Consider the following 17,705-nt stretch of genomic DNA (forward strand, 5'->3'; position numbering starts at 1 on the left):
TATATATATATATAATCTAACAAGAGCGAGTTTAAAATCTTAAATCTAACAAGAGCGAGTTTAAAATACACCTGAATGATTAATGAATGAGAGAATTATATATATATATATATATATATATATATATATATATATATATATATATATATATATATATATATATATAATTAATCTCTCATTCATTAATCATTCAGGTGTATTTTAAACTCGCTCTTATTAGATTTAAGATTTCTTTCGTCATCTTTCCTGTACGTAGAAAAATTTTCTAAATTAAAGACACTTCAAAGATCTTGCTGATCGACGTGTAGTGTGTAAGTAAAAAATGAATACTAAAAAGTAGGAAAATACAAAAGCTAACGAAACACTATTATATTTATTATATCCAACCATACTTTGATGTAAATAATGTCATGCCTCTGATATTCATAAACCTAGCATAATTTAACTTATTATTGTTATCTGATGTGTGGAAATAACTTCCAGGAATATCAGAATGGAGTGTAATATTACTTTAGGCCAAAGGCCAAGCGCTGGGATCTATGTGGTCATCCAGCGCTAAAAGAAAACAAAGTAAAAGGATTTGAAGGTGTAACAGGAAGGAAACGTCGCAGCCAAACTATGGAACGATTGTTAGAAGGGGGTGAAAAATACGACGAAAGAAAGAGAATATGAACGGGGGTACAGTTAAAAGAATGAAAGCGGCTGCAGCTCCTGGCTGAAGGGATACAGCAAAGAACCTTAGGTAATGCCTACAGTGCACCGCGTGAGGTACACTGACGGCACTATTATCCTGCGGAACAAACTGATTAGACGACATTAGTTCGAACACTAGACTCTGTTAATGAATAAATAAAAAAAATGGAATATTTTTCTTAGAATAAAGTTCCTTGTTTTGTCGAGTGGATTACGTGCTCTCCTACCGATTCGGTGCTCTCGAGTTCGATTCCCCGCTCTGCCAACGTGGAATCAGAGGAATTTGTTTCTATTGATTAGAAGTTAATTTCTCGATATAATGTGGTTCGGATCCCATAATAAGCTGTAGGTGCCGTTGCTAGGTAACCAGTTGCTTCCTAGCAACATAAAAATATCTAATCCTTCGGGCCAGCCCTAGGAGAGCTGTTAATCAGCTCTGTGGTCTGGTTAAACTAGGATATGCTCAACTTTTTAATAACATCAAATTAGAAAGATAAAATGTGGGGACCAATCCCAGACTTTCAGCTGTATTGAAGAAAATGAAGTCAACAACTTTCAACGTAAAAAGAGAAGACCTTTAACAAAATAACTGAAGAAAATTAATATTCTCTCTCTCTCTCTCTCTCTCTCTCTCCTGATAATTGAAATAGTAAATGTATATATGCGTCTAATTTCTTTTTAAATACAAATAGATAAATAAACACTTCTAACTGACAGCAATAAATGATCCAAACATACTTGGCCATCGCAACATCAAATGATTATCAGGTACTTCGACTCTCATGCAATACGCCAAAGCACAGCTTCATCCTTTACGCAACAGAGTAAATTACTTTAACAATATCCTGGAAGGTTATTTTCTCTTTCCTTGGCAGCAATTTTCCTTCAGCCTCCTTTAAAATTCCCTCCGAGATGAAAGAGGTCTTACCTTCGGACCGTAGATATCCTTCAGGCAATGATGCACTGAAAGGATATTTTGAAAGCTGGAAGATCAAAGAAATGTATTATATTGCGCAACTTTACTTGCCTTGATTGACTGCCTAAAGGCAACGTCCCAACATCAGCGTCTACGAATACCATTAGAAAGATGATACTGGTGTAGATTAAGCGGTCATTGTGCTGGCACGGAACATTTAAGGCCCTTGCCCAAAGGCAGTAAAACTGGGTAGGTGTGAAAAAGAGGGTTGGCGTGGACCTCTGGAACCTGTCCACCAATAAAGCGAGTACAATGAAGCTAAATTTAATAAATTTCCATCTTTTTTTTAAATTTTTGTTTGTTTCCTGAGGCGAAGGCCATGATGTGCAATAGCAGAGCAAATGATTCAAGAAAACTAATCATGAGTCAAATCGTAATTTGAAGACACTAAAAGTATTGCTCAATAAACGGCACCCCCTTCTGGAAATTTCATAATTACGTGACCCTCAAATTATTGAAGGGGGAGAAGAGCAGCATTGGCAAAAATAAAAAAAAAGGGTTAACTCTAAATTACCACTTGGGGTTTTACGTGACAAGCACTTATATTCTTTGCACTGACTTTTTTACATTCATTCTGGTCCCCACTCTTGATATGCAGGCTCTTGCCTCAAAACTAACATATTCTAATACGACTGTCTGTCTGGTCTCGGGACACTGAGAACAGAGAGGTTTCCCATCATTTTTATTTCTCTTAATTTTTCAATAACCTATCCCTTGAAAACAGATATATACATGCATACACAAATAACTAAATACACAAACACACATGCCCACGCACACACACATTATATATATATATATATATATATATATATATATATATATATATATATATATATATATATATATATATATATATATATATATATATATATATATATATATATATATATATATATATATATATATATATATATATATATATATATATATATATGTATATATATACATTTGTTTGTAAGGGTGTGTATTCGTGAAGTATTTAGTCGTTCATTTCTTTTAGGGCGAAATATATCTTCAAAATCTACTGGTTTCATTCCATCAGATACGTATGTAATATTTTCTACCATAATGCCCTCTCAACTTTTCGATTTTTTCACATTTGGGAAATGCTCACAATGTGTATATATATATATATATATATATATATATATATATATATATATATATATATATATATACATATATGCATTTTAAGGCTTCGTTTGCCGGTGAGGTGAATTTGTAAAATAACAGTTTTTTTTAACCCCTCTCTCACCCAGGATGGTATACGCTATAATATCTAAGTAGTCAGGGAAACCGGCGGGAAGGGCTGATGATGGATTGCTAGTTTTTCAACTGGGACTTTTTTCCTAGCGAGTATTTGAGAAATGTAACATTATAGTCCCTTCAATTAGTCAATTACCTGTGAAAATTCTTCACTGTAATCTTTACGTATGAAGAGAGTGGTGTCCAGCCGCATCATTACGGAAATGTTGAATCATTATTCAGGATTAGGCCTATGCTGAATCGGTGATAGTAATCACGATAAAAAGGGAATGCAGGTAGGGAGAATACTGCTCTTTGAACAATGCCAGCTTATTTGATCTCTTTTGATGACTGCATGTGCATACTAGCTTTTTCAGGAAAGAATGAAGAAGGGAATTTTCCATAATGTCCCATTCTTTTTCATCTGACAGAGAAGAAAGCATTTTCTTAAGTTAGTTTTTTCCTTCGAATGGTGTGTGATGAGTACATTTGGTGGGGGAGAGATTTTGATAATACATTTTAAATCTCTCTGATCAGTGTGTAATGAATAGGCTCATATTTGATGGAAGGGAGATTCTATTCAGCTTGCTTTTATTTTCTTTATCGGAGTCCAGTGCATACCATTGACGGTGAGGGAGGCGGTTTCAGTGATGCAAGCATATGTTCCTTTTGTTCAGTATCTAAAGCATATATTTAATTTGGAAGTATTTTATTCACATTGTCCTTATCACCGATTTCCTTTCTTTATAACAGTGGAGTTCACTGTTGCAAAACTCATAAATAAACATCTTACCTGCATACGCCACATTATTGGAACGGTAAGGCATTGTCTGCACTTTCTTACTCACAAAAGCCAGGCTGTTTAGACTAACAAGTGAAGTGATCAGCTCCATCCCCCTCACCTCCATATCTGAAACTGACATGTACGCGTGACCTTGGACATTTAATGACATCGGTTTTTTTTCTTTTTAATCCTGCTCACCGACAAACGAAGCCTTACAGTGCATTTGTTTATAGAACATTTGCTGCAAAGAATCACTTTTTCTTTCATATCCCAAAATATTTACATAAACTCGTGTTACACCCTATACATACAAATATATATAATATATAAATATATATATATATATATAATATATCTATATATATATAATATATATATAAGATATATATATATATAGAATATCATCATTACTTTAGGCTTATTAGTGTCAAGAGTTGACTAGAATTACCTACGGATCTGGTAAAAATGTAACCAGTATTTTCTATATATATATAATATATATATATATATATATATATATATATATATATATATATATATATATATATATATATATGTGTGTGTGGACAGATAGATAGATAGACAGATAGATAGATATACAAACTCATTATTTTCACAGACCATTTTGGAGGTAAAATAATATTATTACCAATAAGAACATTCAGTTTTTCAAAATTCTCGTAGGTTTCAGCAACTGTTGTATTATTTGTTCAATTCAAGACAGACAGAGAAGGAGAGATTGGTGTAAGACTATCAGTGATAACAGGTATAAGAATATGCCATGAAGTTGTTCTTTCACTCCTGTACTATAGGAGTATAGCCCATGACGTATCTGTGTCCTACCTCTATATTACGTCAGGTGGTCTTCGTAAGTTGTTTCTACTTCACCGTCAATGTTAGTTACACCTCGTTATATTTTGGGGATATGGCATCTACGACTTGAAATCCGTAGCTTTTATTTTGGTACGATAATGCATTCCTCTACTATTTCTTTATAGTTCTTTAACACACACACACTATATATATATATATATATATATATATATATATATATATATATATATATATATATATTATACACACATACAACACACACACTTATGTATGTATGGGATGTTTTCTATTAATCAGAAAAACATAGCTGAATCAAAATATTTATCTTGGAGCCTTCATTTTTGCTAGATAAGAATTTTCAGAGAGTGGTCAGTATTCACTTAGAAAAATTTAATCTACTCTTATCGGAGCCAGACCTCATCCCTTTCTTAAGCAAAAATAGATGGCACCTTGACCTTGCTTCAGGTGGGAATTTTCTAGGTCCTATCTTTTCTGAAATGACGTAAACATGTTCTTATTCAAAGATTCTTTAGCCGTAAGAAACGCTATCAACAGTATAAAGAATTCACTCTAAATGCAAAGTAAGCTTTACATATTCATGATATACTGTTCATCTACAGAGATGCACTAAACTTCATTTGCGTTTCAAAGTGGCTTGTCTTTGTATGCACGAGATTTCTTAGTCTCTTTCTCAGTGATGACACACCTTCCTTTTTCTTAAGACAGAAGAGTTCTCTGTAATGTACACTTACGGAAACCAGTAAACAACTGAAGAGAACACTGCTAATCAGTAAGATCACTTTTTGAGAATGAAAGTAAGCAAGGTATGATAGTTATTCGTTCCAGAACACTTTCCTCTTCCTGATTTACATCTGAATGGAACTGGTTTTAAATGTCAGTAACTCTTAAGATTTTAAAGGTAACATTTGATAAAATATTAACTTTAGAATTTTAGAAAGGTTCAGCTTCGTGCCCTGAAACCTATTCCACTCATGAATACTTGTCAACCACAGACATAAGGCGCAGAGAAGGAATAACAACTAGAAAAATAGTCATCGAGTATAGAATAATTTTTTTCTGCCACATGTCCATAGCATAATAAATAAAGAGAAGTCCAAGAATACTACCTCGAGGAACGCCTGATATGACATACTTGAGCTACGCTATTGTCCATCAACAAATATTACTAAAAGATTCACCAATTCCCGATAATGTTAGATTGTAGATAAGTTCTTTATGATTCACACGGTTGGAGTCTATACTATAATCAGAACCAACGATGCATCTCTCTGCACACTCATCGAGAACACTCACCAAGAAAGTGGATATTAACAAGAGTGAACCACGCCTACCAAGACCTTTACGAAACCAAAATTGTAATTCTGGTAGGAGGTTATCTTAAGCAGGTTACTAGTTGAAACAAACCTTCTCCAAATCCGTAGTTAAAACAAAAGTAATTGGAATCATGGTTTATTCTGTGCTAATGCAGCGATGGTTCCGGCCTCCAAACAGAAGGAACACTTGGAAGTGCAACTAACTTTCGGAGAATCGCAGTAATCGCACGAGCAATGAAATCATCGAACTTTTTAATGAAGATTGGACAGAGCCCTTTAGGGTATATGCTGCTATAACTGTCAAGCCCCCTTAAGCAAGGGGTTGTTTTCTCTAGATCTGAAGGCCATTGAATACAACTTAGCTCTGGAAAGCATCATCGAGGCAAAACCGAGGACTCAACTCACTTTTTACTCACGAAGACTTGAGTCAAAAGTTCTGCCTTCTGTTTTGGCCAATAACAGCAGTTCCATCAGCTCCTACAAGGGAAAGACTTTTAGAATCAACTCTGAAGAGGGATGGCTCAGGGGTAGACCATCACCTGTGGTCAACACCACTGGCGAGCATGATATCTCCTTCATACCCTTTTTAAAAGCTCTCGAAGTTCTCCCATAAACTACCAGAGCTTGATTTCAAAGCATAAAAAAATCACTTCATAAAAATCCATTCGATTGTTCTTCCTTAAATGATAAGTTTCTTGCTTTTCATCATGGGCCAGCACACATGTAGCAATAAAGCATGGTTAATCTTTATGACAAAATTCAAGGATTTACGAAGGAATCCTCTTCTCACTAATACTTCTAAGAGGATAATGAAGTTAAACGCCCCACAATATTCGCAATTATAGAAATCTCATTCTAATTGAGGTCAAAACGATGACAGTGAATGCGACCGCAATTGGACTAGGATTTCAGGTATAACTTTCTTGAAAACAAACATCAGGGACATCCTGATCTATCTACACCACAACCTTATTTAGAATAAGATCAGACAAGCTGCTCCGGGAACCTTGTAACATCTGTCAATATAAGGTCAAGACAGTTGCCAGAATGGCGAGTTCATTTATCATCTGCTCATAACCACAAATAACGAAAAAAAGTCTAAAGCAGGATCATCATGATTATCCGTTGCAGTAATTGAGTTCATAATGTCAATACATTTGTGTTACAATTTCCCTATTAATTCTGTATACGCAACTTTGCCATGCTCAGCCGAAGAATTATCAAGACTACAGCCCATTGAAGAATTATCGAAATTACTACCCAACCTACGAAAGGTAACCGAATACCTCTTTGTCTATTTCACGGACAATAGCCATCAGTAAAACTATGCTTCCCTGTCTCTGTTTGTTTTTCTCATGGTTTACAACTCTGACCGAATACATATCTCGAATTAATAATAAAAAAAAAAAAATGCTTGAATGTCTTGGGTGGAAAAGTAATATAAACTAAACAACAGTTCCTACAACGATATTTCCCTGCAACAAACTGTTTAGTATAAAATTTAATACAAAGACTGTATTACGTTGAAAAGACGCAACATGAACCCGGACGATCTACGACTTTTCAAAATTTAGAAGTATTTTTAGACCTCAGCTGCATCTATCTTGACCTTCCTTTACGATACAAAAAAAACTTTGCCACCATTGCGATGCAGCGTAAAGACTAGCGTACAAACGCACATTAATACTTTCATATTTGTATGTGCGTATTACTGAATGTATACTTTTTCTTGAAAACGAGAAATGTATCTCAATATTTTTTCTCTTTATATTCGGGTATTATATTTACCTGTCATACTAATGCCAGCCATCGAAGCGTTTCCACTACGGGAACAACGTTGACCCATCCCACAGACTAAATGGCAACACGTGGGCCATGTTTAGGGGCCTTTTAGAGTACTCTCTCTCTCTCTCTCTCTCTCTCTCTCTCTCTCTCTCTCTCTCTGTCTGTCTGTCTGTCTATCGTACACACATACACACGCCTCCTATTTTATCTAAAGAAAAAATACGAAGAAATATTTAGGGAAACGTTTCCCCTACCATATTCTCGTGTAGTTGGTATCTGAGGAGCAAATTTCGAAGTACAGTGGTGACAATTAATTGTTATATTTTCTTTACGTCGGGGCAGCGGCAGACAATGGCAAAACAAATGATTCATTAACAAGCATCATGATTCAAATCGTAAGTTAAATTCACCAAAGGTGAACGGTTTGTGGGTACGCGCGGGACCCTACATATTTTGCGCGTGACCCTTTCATATATTGCTCATTAAGCATTCCTGCATGATTAACTTCTTTTTCTACCCAAGGTTTTTCCCTGTCTTCATTGACAAACACGACTAAATATGCATTTAGGTCGACCGATTGATCTCTATGAGGTAAAATCGACTGCGCAGAATAGTGATATGATACTTTATGGATCTCGACAATGACTAACGAAGAGAAAAAATATTAACTAGAATATTATGGAGTACGTTGCATTACGGTCTGGCCTACACTGTATGGCAATTTAGTGAATTAATGTTCATCTAATTTTGTTCGTCTAATTTTAAGTTAAGTTGGAATAACCTTTGCTAAGAAAAGCATAGAACTGAAAATGGAAATCAGATCTGATAAGTAACCAAGACAAAAAGGAACAAAAAGAGAGAAACATTATTACAATTACATTATCAGCAACAAGTATTTTACCGCATTCTTTTGTTATAATGTTTATGGAAACACTCACTCATAGGGTCGAGGTAATCGATGGTGTTCTCGTTGTTGGCTGCGCAATCCAGTGGCGTCACCTAATGGCACTCAAATAGTGAACGAGAGAGAAATGAAAAAGCTATGTGAAGTTTCATTGATGGACATGTCGCAAGCATACTCGCCAATGAAGCTGAAACCTCAAAAAATCGCAGTGTTGAAATAACTTTTTTTAATCTTCTTTTGGACGTCCAGTAAATGTCCTATTCAAAATCGCAACGGGCCTGTTTCAAGACGAATCTATCTTATCATCATGCGAAGCAGTTCCCAGAGTATCTGGTGCTGAACTTTTGCATTCCATTTTCCATCCATTAGATCTTGGACGGTTACCACTTAGATATAACGTAGTCTGCAATCATCTGTTGACCCTGTGAGTATCTTCTTGTTTCGGACGAGAGAGAGAGAGAGAGTTTGTTTGTTTGTCCATACAAATAAACAAACAAACGACAGAGAGAGGTGTGGATATGCAGTCCACTTATCCACAAACAACCCTAAACTGAAAGGAGCCTTTCCAATATGAACCGTGGTGAGACGCTAAGCGGAATAGAGGCCAACGGCCATCTACCTGTATTCTAGTAATCTGCATATAAATAACTTGCAGTCTCCAGATGGTCTAAGGGATAATGATAACAGCTTCATGGCTTGTACTCTAATTCCCAACTACCACTAAGATATTTTTTGAGTATATACATATACAATATATATATATATATATATATATATATATATATATATGTATATATATATATATATATAAATATATATATATATATATATATATATATATATATATATATATCTAACCACCCTTTTATTAAAACTACACAAATTGGAAACCCTTACCTGTTGTCAATGGTGCCCTCTGTCTGCAAACATGTCATTAGGCTATTAAGATAACGTAAGTACAGAAATATACTATTTATTACTCAAAACACATGAATAAAAAATAGAACAAAATGATTAACAAGTCATAGTGACAAAAACCCAAATCTGCCCACAAAGAAAACTAGTAAGTTATCATTCTACCCTCCTGACTAAGAATTAATTTCCAGACCCAGAATGTCAATAGGTTCATTGTATTAGTCAGGTTAGAGAATCCCGTCTCTAATACCATGGAATAGAACCCATCTGTAATAAAGATAATATTGGATAAAAAGACACACTTCACACATCACTCTTTTCAAAAGTAATCTTAAGTAAAAGAATGTATTTCACACTTCTCTCTCTATTCAAAGGTAACGGTTTTCTAAGTTCTACAAAGTATGTGCCATACCTTTAAGATGGGGGTTTTCTCTCCCGACCTGGCGTGTACCAAACTGACCTCTTTCTTCTCACCAAAAGGGGTGTGGCTCTCGCTAGTGCCCTGGTCGATTAGACCAGTAACATCCGTACAAACGAATGTACATGCTTGACACACCCCAAGCTGTCTTGGCGACAAGACGAGCAGTCTCCCAATTAAAATGCTTACATATCAAATTCCTTCACTCAAGAAAGCTGCCCCTACAGCTCAGTCTGACTCCAAGCAAGACATAATATGTAATTCACTAACATTACACACTTGTAAGATATATATATATATATTATTATATATATATATATATATATATATATATATATATATATATATATATTATATATATATATATATATATATATATATATTATATATAATATATATATATATATATAATATTATATATATATCTTTCCGAGTCTATTTGACCATATGGCACTAGTTTAAATAAAATCAAACAAGCAAGCAACCCTCTTACCTTTTGTGGCTACTTATCCTTCTGCAAACGGAATCAAGCTAAAATACAAGCTGGGCTAATGAATCCTCGTTGATACAAAAATATACTTTTTATTTCCCAGACTAGCTAAACATAATATGGAACTAAATTATTAAAAATGATGTAAATAAAAGAACTAAGTCTGACCCTTAAAAAACTGTAAACTGTCATTCTACTCCCTCCTGAATTAGATTAAGTAATTATCCCTCAAGTCTCACAGTCTGCTTGGTTATACATTCAAATATTCAAGTCTTTTTAGAGAACCCATTCTCTTGTGTAATGCCATGAACCCATCTGAAACAAAGAGACATATTTGTTATATCACCCCAACATGTAAAGAAACACTTCTCTCTCTCTTTTCAAAGGGTAACTTTTTCAAAGTCTTTAAGGTTACAATACCTTTGCCATGGGTGTGTCCTCGAGCCCTTCTCCAAAGTGTTCTGTATCTCCACACAGATAATCAGAGAGTGTCACCTTCTCTAGCCCCTCAGACTCTTGGCCCCCATACATGACACGCACAAACACACACACATACGGTCACGCCTTTTGGAACGGCATAGAGTTCCTCGCCCAGTCATGTGACCTCCTGAAGGGGTCGACAAACCCATACTGCATATTCATCGATTCTGACTGTTCTTTCATTTCAGCATTCTTTGAGGAATCAAGTGCTTGTCGCTAAACCCTCTTGTAACTAAGCAGAGAAAGCTGAGATCTAACAATTCACCGCCACACCTGCTTTTCTTTTTAAGATGGCTGGCCACTTATGTCCTTTGTGCACTCCTGTCGCACACCACATCAGCAACTAGTATATAATGGTTCATAATGTTTGCAAGATAGCCCCCATAACCCATATTTCGACCATCACTATGGATATCATAAACATAACCACTGGAATTGCTTAGCGTTCGCCGACAAATAATTCATCCATCTCTAAGATAGGTGGAACTTGAACTGCCTCGTGAGTCTATGTAAGTGTTTCACAAACACCTTTGTCGAATAGTTGTAGACCTAGGCTGAACACATGAACCATCTCGAAACAATTCAGCATGCGCCATTATTCAGCGTCTGTGACCCTCGTAAGTGTATCCAACACCCCCTCGTCACCGAACTGTAGATTCAACATCTTCCGATGAAGGAATTGTGACCGCCACCTCGTTGTCAAGGAAATAGTCTGTGACTTACATACAAGTGCGTCTCGCACCTGCCTCGTAGAAGATTGTAGACTCCTGATTTGTCCCATATCATGAGACGATGCACCGACGACATCTCATCCATTGTACAGGCGATCCATAGTATCGCCACTAGTGTGTAGACTCGACCTCTGGTACTGTAGAATCAAGCCGTTTCCGATGTCACCATCAGGTGAAGTTGGGAATTCTCTAAAGTCATCGTGTGTCTGTATTTGAAAAGTCTACATGATCATAAAATAACTAAAGTCTTGCCTTGCCACACAAATCTGTCATTAACTAATATACCCAATCTCATAGTCAATTATTAAAAATTCCTCACTAAACAAAATATGATCATTACCCATTGAATCCTCACAAGTAATCCTATATCTAACCAACATATCAAAAAACCCCCCATAATGTCTAACAGCAAAACCCTTGTACTGTTTATATATTTAACCTCCATGAAATATAATGCCGAACACCCCTTCTGTCTAACTCATATACCTCGATAAATTATACCTCCTGTCTAAAACAGAAATGCTATGTAAAGCTTAAACCCGATTATGAACATCTCTCATAGGAAAAGAAAAGATATAATAATAATAACAATAATTGAACTTTCCCATTACAAAACGTACACAGAGAAAAAAGAACATATATATAATTCAACAATTTCCCCCATAAATGCAGTATGTATCGTTACAGAATTTGCTGCTGCATAATATCCCATCGACTGGAATTGACCTCTTGCATATATCTCCATGGAATGTTATAATCAACACCTATGAAAACAGTGCAAATATCTGAGTAATCAACTCCGAAAGGAAAAATCAGCAACCGGACTCATCACAGCATTATCAGCAAAAATCCACCTGTGAATACCTCATGTGCTCGAATCGCACTATAGATTTGTTTAGTCAGACTTGCAACCTCAGAAATTGTTATTCTCCAAATAGTCCAAAAATTCTATACTGACACTATATAACCACATTTCACAAAATTATCCCTAGGATATCACAAAAGATACCCAAAAATTGTCTTGAAAACATTACTCATCCATGATACTACCACAAGTATATAAAACAGCATAATCACCTCGTCGGGGTATAAACCACAGAAAACCACAATTCACCCATAATATACTGCCAAATAGACCCACTGGTAAAATAAAATACAACCTCTTCACCAAAACCCATATAACCCCAATAACCCCCTCTTGGCTCGTAAAATCTCAGATCACCGCCAAAAAAATATAACCACAAAAAAAATCCACCGCCAAAGATTATAGCCACAAAAAAAAAACTCAGCCACAAAAATTTACCACCCAAAAACCACAAAAACTCAGCCCCAAATCCCTATACACACAGAACTACAATGTGCTTATCATAATATTTCTCAGCTTAACAGAAATTTGCCATATTTTCAACCCAATTTCCCACGTAAAATAATCACCTCTGAATCTTACGCCAAAACGCTGCAGTTTGTGCATAATAAGAAAAATAGTAGAAGAAATGAAAGAGATAAAAAAACATTAAACACATTTCACCATCAATTTGCAAAAACCAGAACAAAAATGCAACTGCGCGACATTATATTTGTTACCACAACCAACTCTTTTCAGTTTTGATGTATGTGTTAATTTCAACCGACCTGTATTTTCCTCTAAGACTACAAATCTGTTTCCAATCTTTTCCTGAATGACTCTAAAAGAACCCTCAAATTTCGGACCCAATTCGTAGTTTGGCTCATTTCTCACGTTGATTTTTAGAAATACCTTGTCTCCTACATTGATCTTGGGATCAGATGTTTTGCTATTGCTTTTCTCTACCATCTCTCGAGTCGTGGCCTTGAGATTGCGGCTGAGACAAGCATGTCTCTCTCTCTCTCGCTGTAGATATCAATGATTCAACTGTATCCTCCCCATGATGAGGTATAGTTAACAGATCGAATTGTGCCTTGTGCTGGGCAACCAAACAAAGCTTCAAATGGAGACATTTTAATGGAATCACTAACCACAGTGTTGATATTATGTCTAACAATATCAATATATCTGTCCCAAATTTTATCATTACCACCTTCAGTCTTCCTGAAAGCTTCGAGCTCTTTCCTGTTTGCTCGTTCACACAACCCATTAGCTTCAGTTCTGTATGGAATATTTGTTACTTTCTGTATCCCCATGACTTCCGCTAAACATTCAAAAGTTTTGTTTACAAATTCTCTGCCACTGTCGGTCAAAAAAAAACCTCGGGTGAGCCATATCTGCAAATGATAATATTGGAAAATGCTATAGCTACTTCTTCAGCCGTTTTATGCTTAAGTGGAAAAATTTCTACTATTCTCGCAAGTTCATCTATTATTACTACCAAGTATTCGCATATCTAGACTCACAAGAATTTCATAGGATATCCATATGTATTCTCTGAAAAGGTCTACTTGGTATCGGATATGACCCTAATTTGCATGAAGTTATCCTTGCAGGTTTGCATGCATTGCAGACTGTACAGTTTTTCCCAAAATATTCCACATCTTTTCTCATGTTTTTACAAATATATTTAGCACGCACCTCATTATAAGTTTTTTCTATCCCCAAGTGCGGACTACCGAACCTGCAATGCACTATATCCAAAACCACTGGAATTAGGACTTTCGGAACTACGATCTTTGTCATATCTCCTTTACTTTCACTAGTTCTCAATTTATATTTAACTTTCCTAACCAATAGATTACCTTCTAACTCTAAACCCGAAAAAGGTAACTTATAATGTTTCCTGACTAATTCCCCTCTAAGAAACGCTTTTGCATCTGCCAAAATTTCATCTTCATCTTGCCTTTGCTCTACGAGACCCATATCCCATTGTATAGACTCGCTAGTGACTAGCGCAACTTGAAATCCTTATGTGTCATAAAAACTTCTACTAAGGGGTTCCGCTACTATATTTAATTTGCCTTCTATATTTGAGCTTTGCATCAAAATCTCTGATAGTTAGAAAACATCAAGCTCTTTTAGGCGACAAATCGGGCTTATTAAAAAGATCCAATAATGGCATGTGGTCTGTAAGGACTTCTACTTTATTCCCCATCAATAGCATTTTAAAATGAACCAAACTTGATACTATTGCAAAGGTTTCTTTATCTATGGTAGCCATTGATCTCTCATTGCTGTCCTTTGTCCTGAACTTCCTGCTATAAAAGGCTATGGGATGGAATTTCCCTTAAAACTTTTGCATAAGGCAAGCACCTATACTCTCCTGACTGGCATCAGTCACTAATGTGAATGGTTTGCTGAAATCTTGAAACTTCAGAATGCTTCTTTAAGCTTTTGAAAACTCTCAGACTGGGGTTTCCCCCATTGAAATTGAACGTCTTCCCGCAATATTTCTATTAGGGGAGCTGCTATATTAGAAAACCCTTTCACAAACCTCCAGAAGAAACCGGCGATAACCAGGAATGACTTAATTACTTTTATCGTCGTTTACTCTAACACCTTCCTTGGATATGACATGTCCTAGATAAGTGATTTGCTTTTTCAAGAACGAACACTTAGCTAGCTTAATTTTCAACCCGCTAATCTAAGCCTCCTAAGTACTTCTGTAAGCACTTCCAGGTGTTGCACGATCATGTCTGTTGCGACCAAAATATCATCCATATATACAAAAACATTTTTACCCAATAACCCGTGCAAAACTGTATTTACCAACCTGGCAAAAGTCGTCGGACTGCCCGATAAACCGAACAGCATTTGCGCAAATTCATAGTGTCCCTTGGGCACTGAAAAAGACGTATATTCCTTACTACTCTCACTAAGAGCTATAAATATTATGTCCCCTGATTCCTACAAAAAGATCTGGTATGCATGCGACTGGATAACGGTCAGGGATTGTCTTTTCATCTAAACGTCTAAAATCGACGCATATGAGGACAGAACCGTTCTTCTTACGCACTGCTAACAGAGGAAAGTTGTATGGAGACACACTAGGCCTATTGATTCCTTTTTCTTCCCATTTATTGACCTCTTTCTCTACCTGTTCTCTGATTTTGAAAGGTATGCGGTATGCAGGAATATAAATAGGTTTTGTGCCACTCTCTAAGTTGACCTTATGCACATTAGTCAATCCCAGTTTATCACCTTGTAAAGCTACTGTATCCTCAAATTCTGCCAAGAGCTCGCTTACGGCTTCAACATGCGCACTATAATTTGCATTACCTAAACGTTCTCTAAATATTCACTTCCTTGATTGCCTTTCTACCTCTGAAAACTTAGATTTTCCCTTTGCGATAGTCACTGAACTACTGTCACTACTCCAATCTTGGAAATCTAATATATATGTATTCCTTTGGTATTTCCTACCTGTATCATTACAGTTTAATAATTCTAACCATGTAACACCAGTGTTTGATACACTGTTCACTGATGCCGTGCTAATAATCCCTCTTAGCTTCTCGCTACCCTCAATAACACACATATCCGTGGGTTCTCTCACTTCCTTCAACTTGACTTTTACCATAGTCTTTGAACCTGGCATTAACACAACATCCTCTGATAAAACACCTTTATATTTGTGGTTAGTACCTCCCCGTTCCACGATCCCATAAACATCACCACCCGTGGTTCTCATTACATTCACCCCATTGTTAGTATCAGTAATAATATCAATATTAGTATCAGTATCACCACCCATAATGCCATTGTCACATTCATCAAAATTGTTACCACCATGGACTCCGATATCTCGCATAGCATCACCGCAGTTATTCCCCGTATCATCAGTGTGGGTTTTAATACTACCACTCCCCATAACCCCAGTATTATTACCATTAGCACCGCCAAACACATTCCCTTTCTCAATAATCTCCATATCCTCAGTTCTAATCACATCCTCATAAGGAAGAAAAACACCAGGTATTCCAACCGTTATCCCATTAACACCCACATGGATCGAAATCTTGTGTCTCCTACATGCAGGATGACCCAGCAAAAGTCTGTTGCCTAACGCAACCCCTTTTATAACCAAATATGGATCTATTAATACTCTATCACCGAGAGTAAACTGTATTTGAACACAACCCAGGGTGTTTAATCTATGGGCTTGCACATCACACACCGTCTCCGTTGAGGGTTTCAAAGGGTAATGGGAGAACATGGACTGATACAAATTGTGATCCATCAAGTTGATACTTGCGCCAGTATCTATAAATACTGGGATATCAACGTCCTCCACTGTTGCGTAAACTATAGGCCTGGGCTCTGGGGCGTCCCCCACGAGACCATAATGGCACGTCCTAATCATCTGTACAATGTGTATCACACATTATCTTGAACAGCCTGTATCTGGGCTATAATAACAGTTGATTGTAGAGACATTTTCTCATCTTGAATTTTCGATTCTCCCATGTGTCTGCATATGCAACTGCACAGACTCATGAAACGCTCTGTAGAAAGGCAAAACGTCTCCCAGTGGAAGGTAACTGACGACTTTCGTAGTCCAAAAGCGCCGTAAGACCCTGTAGACTCATAGATTTTCTCACATGTTGGCACCATCAGCAACATACATCTCTGTAGAAGTTGAAGGACGTCTTGCTGGCATAGGGGAACGATGTTTTTGGTGTTTCAGTATGTCAGTCATTTCATCAGTAAATTAAAGAAGAATTAACCCTAGACATACCTCTGTTAAATAATGACCTCAAAAATTCCAAGAAATACTAACTGAATGTTTTCCCATTAACACCACTAATATGACAACTGAACCAATTTCTAACAACAACTCGTGAAGGAACTTCAAAAGATCGCTAAATCATAAATCACTATTATAACCCGGTAAAGAAAATATTAAATTCTCTAATTTAATTCTCCAATAATATATAAAAAGACTCTCCAACCCCAAACATATATTAGCACAAACCACCCCAACCTCACAAAAACTCTATCGGACTACTGTCATCACATTTTAAACTCACCATTACTCACAAAAAAAAAAAAGAAAAAAAAATGAGGCCCCCCCAAAAAAAACGTAAGAAATCCACCCCAAAATTATCACAAAAAATGTTATTTCAAGCTCTGATATTTCAGTAACCCACCAAATCAGTAAGAACCCATAATGTCTAACAGCAAAACCCTTTCATTGTTTATATAA

Source organism: Macrobrachium nipponense, chromosome 15 (assembly GCF_015104395.2).
Source record: "Macrobrachium nipponense isolate FS-2020 chromosome 15, ASM1510439v2, whole genome shotgun sequence".
Taxonomy (NCBI): domain Eukaryota; kingdom Metazoa; phylum Arthropoda; class Malacostraca; order Decapoda; family Palaemonidae; genus Macrobrachium; species Macrobrachium nipponense.